Consider the following 9,222-nt stretch of genomic DNA (forward strand, 5'->3'; position numbering starts at 1 on the left):
CACAATTGCTCAGCTAATAATACTGCTGTCACTATGCACAATGTCCTCCCAGTTCTGCTAACTTCACTATACATCGGTTCATATGAGTCTTTCCAGGTTTTTCTGATATCATCCTGTTTGTCATTTCCTATAACACAATACCACTGCACTACAATCATGTACCGCAGCTTCTTCAGTCATTCCTCAATTGATTTCCAATCCTTAGCCACCTCCTATGCTCATCCTAGCAGTGTCTCCAGAACTTCAGTGGTTGCCATCAGCATCTGCATTGGAAGCCAAGGCCAAACTAGATACTCCAAGGAAAAGCAATGTCAACATTCTACAAAGGGACTAAAGGAAAGGTACAGTTAAATGCTGATACACACACACACACACACACACACACACACTACTAGTAAGTGTCTTAGGCTGTATTTGAATTCAAGTCTTCCTTCCTCCAGGTCCTATTTTCTCTCTACTGCACTACCACCTGCTTCTAATATATTTTCTTAAAACAAGTGATTCCTCGGGGGCAGCTAGGTGGTGCAGCAGATAAAGCACTAGCTCTGGATTCAGGAGGACCTGAGTTCAAATCCAACCTCAGACACTTGACACTTACTAGCTGTGTGACCCTGGGCAAGTCACTTAACCCCCATTGCCCCGCAAAAAAAAAAAAAAAGCCCTGCAAAAAAATAAATAAATAAATGAACAAATGATTCCTAATAAAGATTCATATTTTCATATAGAATCTTATTTTTAAGTTCTCTTTTGTATGTTTGTCAAGTTCAGGATAACGAACAATGAAAACTACTTTAAAATACATTGAAAGAACAAACAACTTAATCATAAATCCTTCAGAAAAAAATCAGGAAAAATACAATTAATCATTGCTGACTACCTTTTAATATTTTTTCATTTCCATTCTTAGAATAACTGTGTTGGAGCAGCTAGGTGGTGCAGTGGATAAAGCACCGGCTCTGGATTCAGGAGTATCTGAGTTCAAATCCAGCCTCAGACACTTGACACTTACTAGCTGTGTGACCCTGGGCAAGTCACTTAACCCCCATTGCCCCGCAAAAAAAAAAAAAAAAAAAGAATAACTGTGTTGATTGTTCTCTTGATCCTGCTAATTTCCCCATACATTAGCTCCTCCAAGACCCATAAGAGGTGACATGCCAGAGTAGAGAGTTGTCCTCGGGAATCAGTAAGACCTGGCTTTCAAATCCCAGCTCTGGTCCATACCGCCTGTATGACCCTCACAGCAATGTGCTTAACCTCTTAATAACAACTCTCCAGGACAAGAAATCAACAAGTCATTGTGCATTTAAGTGGTTATTGTGTGTCAGGCACTATGCTAAGTGCTGGAAATACGAGGCAGTCCCTGTAAGTCAAAGAGCCAGTGAGATTTGAATGAGAAAAGGTAATACAGTCATCCCTTCCACATCGCGACTTTCCCTTTCCCGATTTTGATATATAGCAATTTGGCATAAGAAATGAAATGGGAATTTTCTGAAAGTTTTGCTGAAGCTACAAACTACAGGCGAAGGCTAGAAGACCACACAGAAAAGGTTTAGAAACTCCGAAATGCATAAAACACATGCATGTATATGTATATGTTGTTATATGTATTGTATAAGGAAGGGGAAAAATCATCATGTATACTTTTCTCCTAACTTTCTCCTAACTTCATGAAGGGAGGAAGGAGGAAATAAGCATTTATTAAGCACTTTTGTTTGTTTTTGTGGGGCGATGAGGGTTAAGTGACTTGCCCAGGGTCAAACAGCTAGTAAGTGTCAAGTGTCTTGAGGCTGGATTTGAACTACGGTCCTCCTGAATCCAGGGCTGGTGCTTTATCCACTGCAGCACCACCTAGCTGGCCCTGTGCTAAGCACTTTTCACAAATATGATATCATTTGATCCTCAACAACCCTGGAAAGTGGGTGCTCTCGTGATCCCCATTTTATAGCTGAGGAAACTGAGGCAAACAGAGGCGAACTGACTTATCTGGGGTCACACAGTAATAATTATCTGAAGTAAGATTAGAACTCAGGTCTTTCTGACTCCAGACCCAGCTCTATGTGCACTGTGGTACCCCTTAGCTGCCAAGATGATGCATTAGTTCATATAAATCTTCCTGGGCCTCTCTGAATTTTTCACACTTATTCTTTTCAGTTAACTAATTCTAAGCTAAGTAAGCATCCAAATTGCTTTTCAGAATGTTTGGACAGCTCCCATATGTTAGTACACCCAGTGCCTGGTATGCAGTAAGCACTGAATAAATGCTTGTTGCCTTCCCTCTTTTCATAACCTCTCCATTTTTTACTATTTCCATCTCTCATGAAACGTCAGAGACATATGAATGTGCATTTCTCATGTTATTTGTAATAATGGCATATGATAATGGTATTTGATCTCTGGCATTGCTTCTTCTGAAACTTGCTTGTTTGTATCTTTTGACAACTCTAGTGCTTACCACCTGTGTGAACTTCCTTTGGTCTGTTTCTTCATCTAAAGATGAAGAAGACTGGACTGGATGACTTTGGAAGCACCTTTCAACTCTTGATCTGTGATTCTACGAACTATAATCAGGGACGAGGTCTTTTCCATTTATTTATGTCAATCCTTGAAATAGCTTGGATAGCAGGCTTATATCAGAGATATTTGAGGCCAAGATTTTTTCACACTCAACTGTTACACTTCTTAATTTAGATTCATTTTGTTGGTGTAAAAGCTTTTGATTTTGTGCAATAAAACTGGTCTGGTTTGTCTTTTTTGATCTCTCTTGTTTCTATATTAATTGTCCCCCCACAGCCCAAGTGGTAAAAAGGCACCTTCTTCAGTTCTCTAGGTTTTTTCTGTTTGTTTGTTTGGCATTTTTAATGATGTGACCTTTTATATTTAGGTTGGCTTTGGAGTTTATTGTGTAAGAACTTAAATATAATTATTGCCAAACTGTTCTCCAGCCCTATTGCTGCCCATCCCTCTAGTTGTGGGCCAGGACCCTAGGGGAACTAGGGAGGATGTCTTAACCCCATACTCCTCCAATAACGATGAGGGCTGTTGGAAGGCAAGACACTATGGAGAAGAACGGGGCAGGGGGACCAGTTTAAGTTTACTCTCCTCCAGACGAATTGATCTGGGACCCATATTTGGACTCTTTAGGCAAGAAATAGACAAAAACAGTTTTAGGCAGTTGGTAGAGATGCTTCAGAGTCCTCAGGAAACCTCCTTGCTGACTGCTTTTAATTTCCTTGCTGAAGGCTTTACTGTCTTTTACTTCCCTGGACTGGTGGGGGGTTTTTCTGTTTGTTTTTTAACCACCTTGTGGATTACTTTTTACCTAGGAGTCGTTGAATGTTTTTATTAAAGGCATTGTTTATCTGAACCCTCCGGAACTGTGTGATTCATCGCCCCAGATATGAAAACACCACCAAAGCATTCTTCCAAACCCCAACCCTAGATTATTGCCACCATTTGCTTTCTCAGCTCCTACGCACATGCTGCTAAATGAAGATGGAGGAAGGCACACAATTTGGCTAATCAGGTCAACGTATGGATGTTATGTAACCCAACTGGGTCCTTTCCATCCAGTGCTATACCTTTTACTCTTCCCTGATTGACTCTCCTCTTCCTTCAGTTCTTTTCCAGAGCTCTTCTCTCTCCACTCACCCTATTATCACACTACAGCCAACCCCACTTTCTCAGTAGAAGACCCCATCATCTACTCTACTGAAATAATTAAGGTCATCTCTTGGGCGCTCCTTCTTCTCCCCATCTATACTACACATCCCATAAGCATCATCCAGGGCTGGAGTGAGCTCATAGCAGTTCCTAAAGGCTGATTGTTAAGTTTTCAGTGTGAGCATTTATGCCTCAGAAATCAGCAAATGCTACAAATCAAACTATATGTATCTAGATTTAAGAAAATGGTGGAGGAAATAAGAGTAATAATGCCTTTTGAACTTTAAAATGTGTCATGCATACATTTTTTAGAGTCAGTTGTTAAACATTTGCCAGCATGTCCCTGACATCATCCCCCATTCTCTCTTCCTTTGATCCAATCTTAGAAGAGATGACCTTTCTCCTTGCACACCCAAGCCCTCTATTTGTATTCTTTTTTTTGTGGGGCAATAAGGGTTAAGTGACTTGCCCAGGGTCACACAGCTAGTAAGTGTCAAGTGTCTGAGACTGGATTTGAACTCAGGTCCTCCTGAATCCAGGGTCAGTGCTCTATCCACTACACCACCTATCTGCCCCACAATTTTTTTTGTTTGGGACAATAAGGGTTAAGTGACTTGCCCAAGGTCACACAGTAAGTGTCAAGTGTCTGAGGCCGGATTTGAACTCAGGTCCTCCTGAATCCAGGGCTGGTGCTCTATCCACTGTGCCACCTAGCTTCCCCCAATCTACTTGTATTTTTGATCCCTTTGCATCTCTTGAAGCTTGCCCCTTCTAGAGTCGAATGTACCCTATCTTTTCCTAATTGTTGATCTTTCCTTAATCACTTGGTCCTTTCTTTCTGCTCACAAACATGTCCAGATTTCCCCATACTTCAAAAAAAACCTTCACTTAATTCTACCATGCCCACAAGCTGCCAACCTGTGTCTCTCTTCCATTTCACAAAATCCTAGAAAAACTTGTCTACGCTTATCATTTCCATTTTCTTACCTCTCACTTCTGGACTCTGCAATCTGTCTTTCAATCTAATCAAGAAATTGAAACTATTCTTACAAAGTAACCAATAATGACAATAATCTGTCTTTCCTCAATTCTTTTTTCTCAACTTCTCTGAAGCATTTTTTGTTGTTGACCACTCTCTTCTCCTGGATACTCTCTCCTCCATGAGTTTTTATGATGCTGCTCTTCTCCTGTTCTCCTCCTACCTCTCTGGCTACTTTTTCTCAGTCACTTTTGCAGAATCATCACCCTTGTCCTGCCTCCTATTTGTACTCTCTCATTTGGTGATCTACCCAGTTCCCCTACACTCATCAAACAACAAGATGAAAATGACTCCAAGACTCATGTGTTCAACACCACTCTGCCTGCTAGACCTCAGTCTCTCATCACAAACTACTTATTGGACATTTCCACCGAAATTTCCTATAGATATCTCTAACTCAAGCTGTCTAAAGTAGAACTCATTATCTTTTTTTTTTTTTTTTTGGTGAGGCAATGAGGGTTAAGTGACTTGCCCAGGGTCATACAGTAAGTGTCAAGTATCTGAGGCCAGATTTGAACTCAGGTCCTCCTGAATCCAGGGCTGGTGCTCTATCCACTGCGCCACCTAGCTGCCCCCAGAACTCATTATCTGTTTTTGTTTTTGTTTTTGTTTTTGTTTTTGTTTTTGGTGAGACAATTGGGGTTAAGTGACTTGCCCAGGGTCATACAGCTAGTAAGTGTTAAGTGTCTGAGGCCGGATTTGAACTCAGATCCTCCTGAATCCAAGGTCGGTGCTCTATCCACTGCGCCACCTAGCTGCCCCCAACTCATTATCTTTTGCTCTCAAGTCCTCTCCTCTTCTGAACTTCCCTATTTCTGTCAAGCATAGCACCATCCATCTAGTTATCCAAGATGGCTACCCCAGAGTCATCCCTAATTCTTCATTGTCACTCACCTCACACATCCAATCAGTTGCCAAACCCTTGTTATTCCTGTTTCCATATCTCTTACATACATTTCCTTCACTCCATTCAAAAAGCCACCATTAACTATGCTCAAAGGGCTATAAAACTGTGCATCCCTTTGATCCACTTCTAGGTTGATATCCCAAAGACATCCCCAAAAAAAGAAAAGAATTTATTTGTACAAAAATATTTCTTTAAAAAATATTTCTAGCAGCTCTTTTTGCAGTGACTAAGAATTGGAATCAAAGGAATGCCCATGAATTGAAGAATGGCTAAACAAGCTGTGGTATATGACTGGAATGTAATATTATTGTGCTATAAGAAATGACAAGCAGGATGATTTCAGAAAGAACTGGAAAGACTTATATGAACTGATGTATAGTGAAGTGAACAGAACCAAGAGAACATTGTACATAGCAACAGCAAGATTGTTCGATGAAGGGGCAGCTAGGTGGTGCAGTGGATAAAGCACTGGCCCTGGATTCAGGAGGACCTGAGTTCAAAGCCAGTCTCAGACACTTGACACTAGCTGTGTAACCCTGGGCAAGTCACTTAAGCCCAATTGCCTCACCAAAAAAAAAATTTTTTTTTAAAAGCCACCGTCCTAGCTTGTGTCCTCTCATGCAGATTATGGAAATAGTTATCAAAGAGATTATGGCCTCTATAAAGTAAGGGAGTTGGATTAAGTGGCCACTGAGGTACCTACTAGCTCTAGATCTAGGATCATTTAAATGACTTTGGCCAAGTCCCCTCCCCTACCTGGGCCTCAGTTTCTTCTTCTGTCAAATAAGGGGTCTGGGCTAGATGGCCTTGAGGATATTTCAATTCTAGTTCTAGGAGGAATATATCATCTATCAGTTGAGGGGGTATGTATAGGGCCCAGAAAAGCTCAGAGCTGATCAGTAATGAGATCTGACCACAAATGGCCATTGCACTTCCAGCCTGAACATGATAGGGAGACCAACCACAAAAAAATAAAGAAACATAAAAGAAACAAAGAAATGACTAAAGAAGTAGTCAAGGGGGGCAGCTAGGTGGCGCTGCAAATGGATAGAGCATCAGCCCTGGAGTCAGGAGGACCTGAGTTCAAATCCAGCCTCAGCCACTTGACACTTACTAGCTGTGTGACCCTGGGCAAGTCACTTAACCCCAATTGCCTCAACAACGAAAAAAGAAGTAGTCAAAGGAAAACTCTCGGGCCAACAGCAGAGGTCAACAAAGTCAGGTTCTAGGAGGATGAAGTGGGTCAGGAAGCCAGAGCCCAAGGCTCAATCACTTCTAGTGTCTCCCATATACCTAGGGGACTAAGCGAAGGGGCCTCTCTTGGAGGCAGTGGGGCATGGGCACCAGAATCACAGAAGGAAGAAGCTCCTCTTTTTGTTTCATTCCTCGGCCTGAGCTCAAGCAGCCTAGCCTCCTGGGGATAGGCCTTGCCTGCTCTGGGAACACTGCCACTGACACCTCCGCTCAACCGCCTCCCTACCCAGGTCTGGACCCCAGGAGCTTCACAGACTAGCTGAGCATCAGCCTCTCTAGGCTGATGAAATATGCCACCCCGTTGTTATCCTTAGGCAAGCAACCAAATCAATAAGCTTTTATTACATACTGCTCCTAGATGTCAGGCACTGGTGGGACAAAGACAAAAGGGAGACAGGCCCTGATCTCAAGGAGTCTATGTTCTGTTTGGGGAGACATTGTGTACACATGTAAGTCAATACAAAATGTATACAAAGTTCATACAAGGTAATTGGGAGACAGTGAGAGACCCTAGCAGTTGGGACATCCAAAAAGGTAGAATTTGAGCTGTTTTAAAGGGAGCTAGAGATTTTAAGAGGAAGAGGTGAGGAGGGAGTGCATTCCAGTCAAGAGGCATAACTTGTGCAAAGGCATGGAGGAAGGAGATGGACTGTCATGTGTCAAAGTTAGCAATAAGGCCAGCGTGACTGTAACATAGAGAAAGGGGAGAAATGTATAATAAGCTTGGAAAAGTAGGCTGTGAATGGCCATAACTGGAAAAGAGAGTAGTTTGTGGGGGCAGCTAGGTGGCACTGCAGTGGATAAAGCACTGGCCCTGGATTCAGGAGGACCTGAGTTCAAACATGACCTCAGACACTTAACACTTACTAGCCATGTGACCCTGAGCAAGTCACTTAACCCTCACTGCCCCACAAAAAAAGAGTAGTTTGTGTTTGATCTTAGAGACGATAAGAAGCCACTGGAGTTTATTGAGCAGGAGGACCTGACATAGTCAGACCTGCCCTTTAGGGGGATCCCTTTGGCAGCTGAATGGATGATGGACTGGAGTGGGGAGAGCCTTATGGTAGGCAGACCCACCAGCAGCTATTGAAACAGTTCAGGTGTGAGATGATAAGGGTCTGCAATAGCAGGTGACTATGTGAATGGAAAGAAGATATTGTGCAAGTAGGATCAATAAGCCTCAGCCATTTGACCAGATATGGGAAATGAAGGAAAGAGAAGAGTTAAGGAAGGCCCCAAGGTTGTTAACTTGTGTGATGATACTGCCCCTGTCAGAAATAAGGATGTTTGGAAGAATTCTACCATGGAAGAAGAGCCCCAATGGAGTCCTATGGATGGTGAGACAGGATAAGGTGTTAATAATAAGGATTCATGTTCAGATTTATTCTGATCAATTATAATACCAGTAACTCACATTTCTCTCCTGCCTTAAGACATTAATAATAAATTTTGAAATACCCATATCTCTTTAATAGACATTATTATTATTAACAGAATCTCAGAGTTGGAAAATAGTTCAGGGGGATATAGTCCAACTTCTTACTAAATAGGAATCTCCTCTCTAACATCCCCAAGTCATCTGATTCTCATTTGAAGTCCTCCAGTGATGTGAATCATGGGAGCCTAGAATTGGGAGCAAGAATGGACCTCAAAGGCCACTGAGCTAGACTCCCTCATTTTAAAGACAAGAAAACAGAAGAGGCTCAAGGAGGGTAAATTCTTTTCACAGGGTTACACACAATAGCAAGTATAAGAGTCAGTGAGCTATAAATTCAAATTCTCTAACCACCACTTCCTGAGGGCAGCCCAGCCCATTCTTGGACAGTTCACCTTGTCAGAAGTTTTCCATGACATCAAACCTATACTTTCCTTTTTGCCTCCCACTGCTCCTGGTTCTATTCTCTGGGGCCAAACAGAGCAAGGAATTACCCTATTGTACATGACTCTTTCAAATACTTAAAGTCGGCTATTGTGTCCAGCTTGAGTCTTCTCTTCTCCAGGATAAACATCCTCAATTCTTTTGACTTATTCTCATATAGCATTGAAAGCCTATTTCAGGCCCTTCTTTTTAGTCCAGTAGAAAATGTTAAGAAAGAAATATTTCTTTAGCCCAAAATCCTTCCCAGACTTTTTTCCTTTAGGGCAGTGTGTAGAAGGTCAAGAATAAAAATTGAAGGTCTCAGAAAATACACTAAAGGTGATGACTAAACTTAGTACACAAAGTATTTCTCGTCTAGTTAAGACCATTGCCTTCTCCATCCCTGAATCAATTGGCGCTGACTCAGCTAAGGGCATCACCCTTGTTTTCATCCAGAAAGGAAGAGGATATTGATCATCGGGAAGAAGCCCTTTCAGTTTTTGA

This window comes from Dromiciops gliroides, chromosome X (assembly GCF_019393635.1).
Source record: "Dromiciops gliroides isolate mDroGli1 chromosome X, mDroGli1.pri, whole genome shotgun sequence".
In the NCBI taxonomy this organism is placed as follows: domain Eukaryota; kingdom Metazoa; phylum Chordata; class Mammalia; order Microbiotheria; family Microbiotheriidae; genus Dromiciops; species Dromiciops gliroides.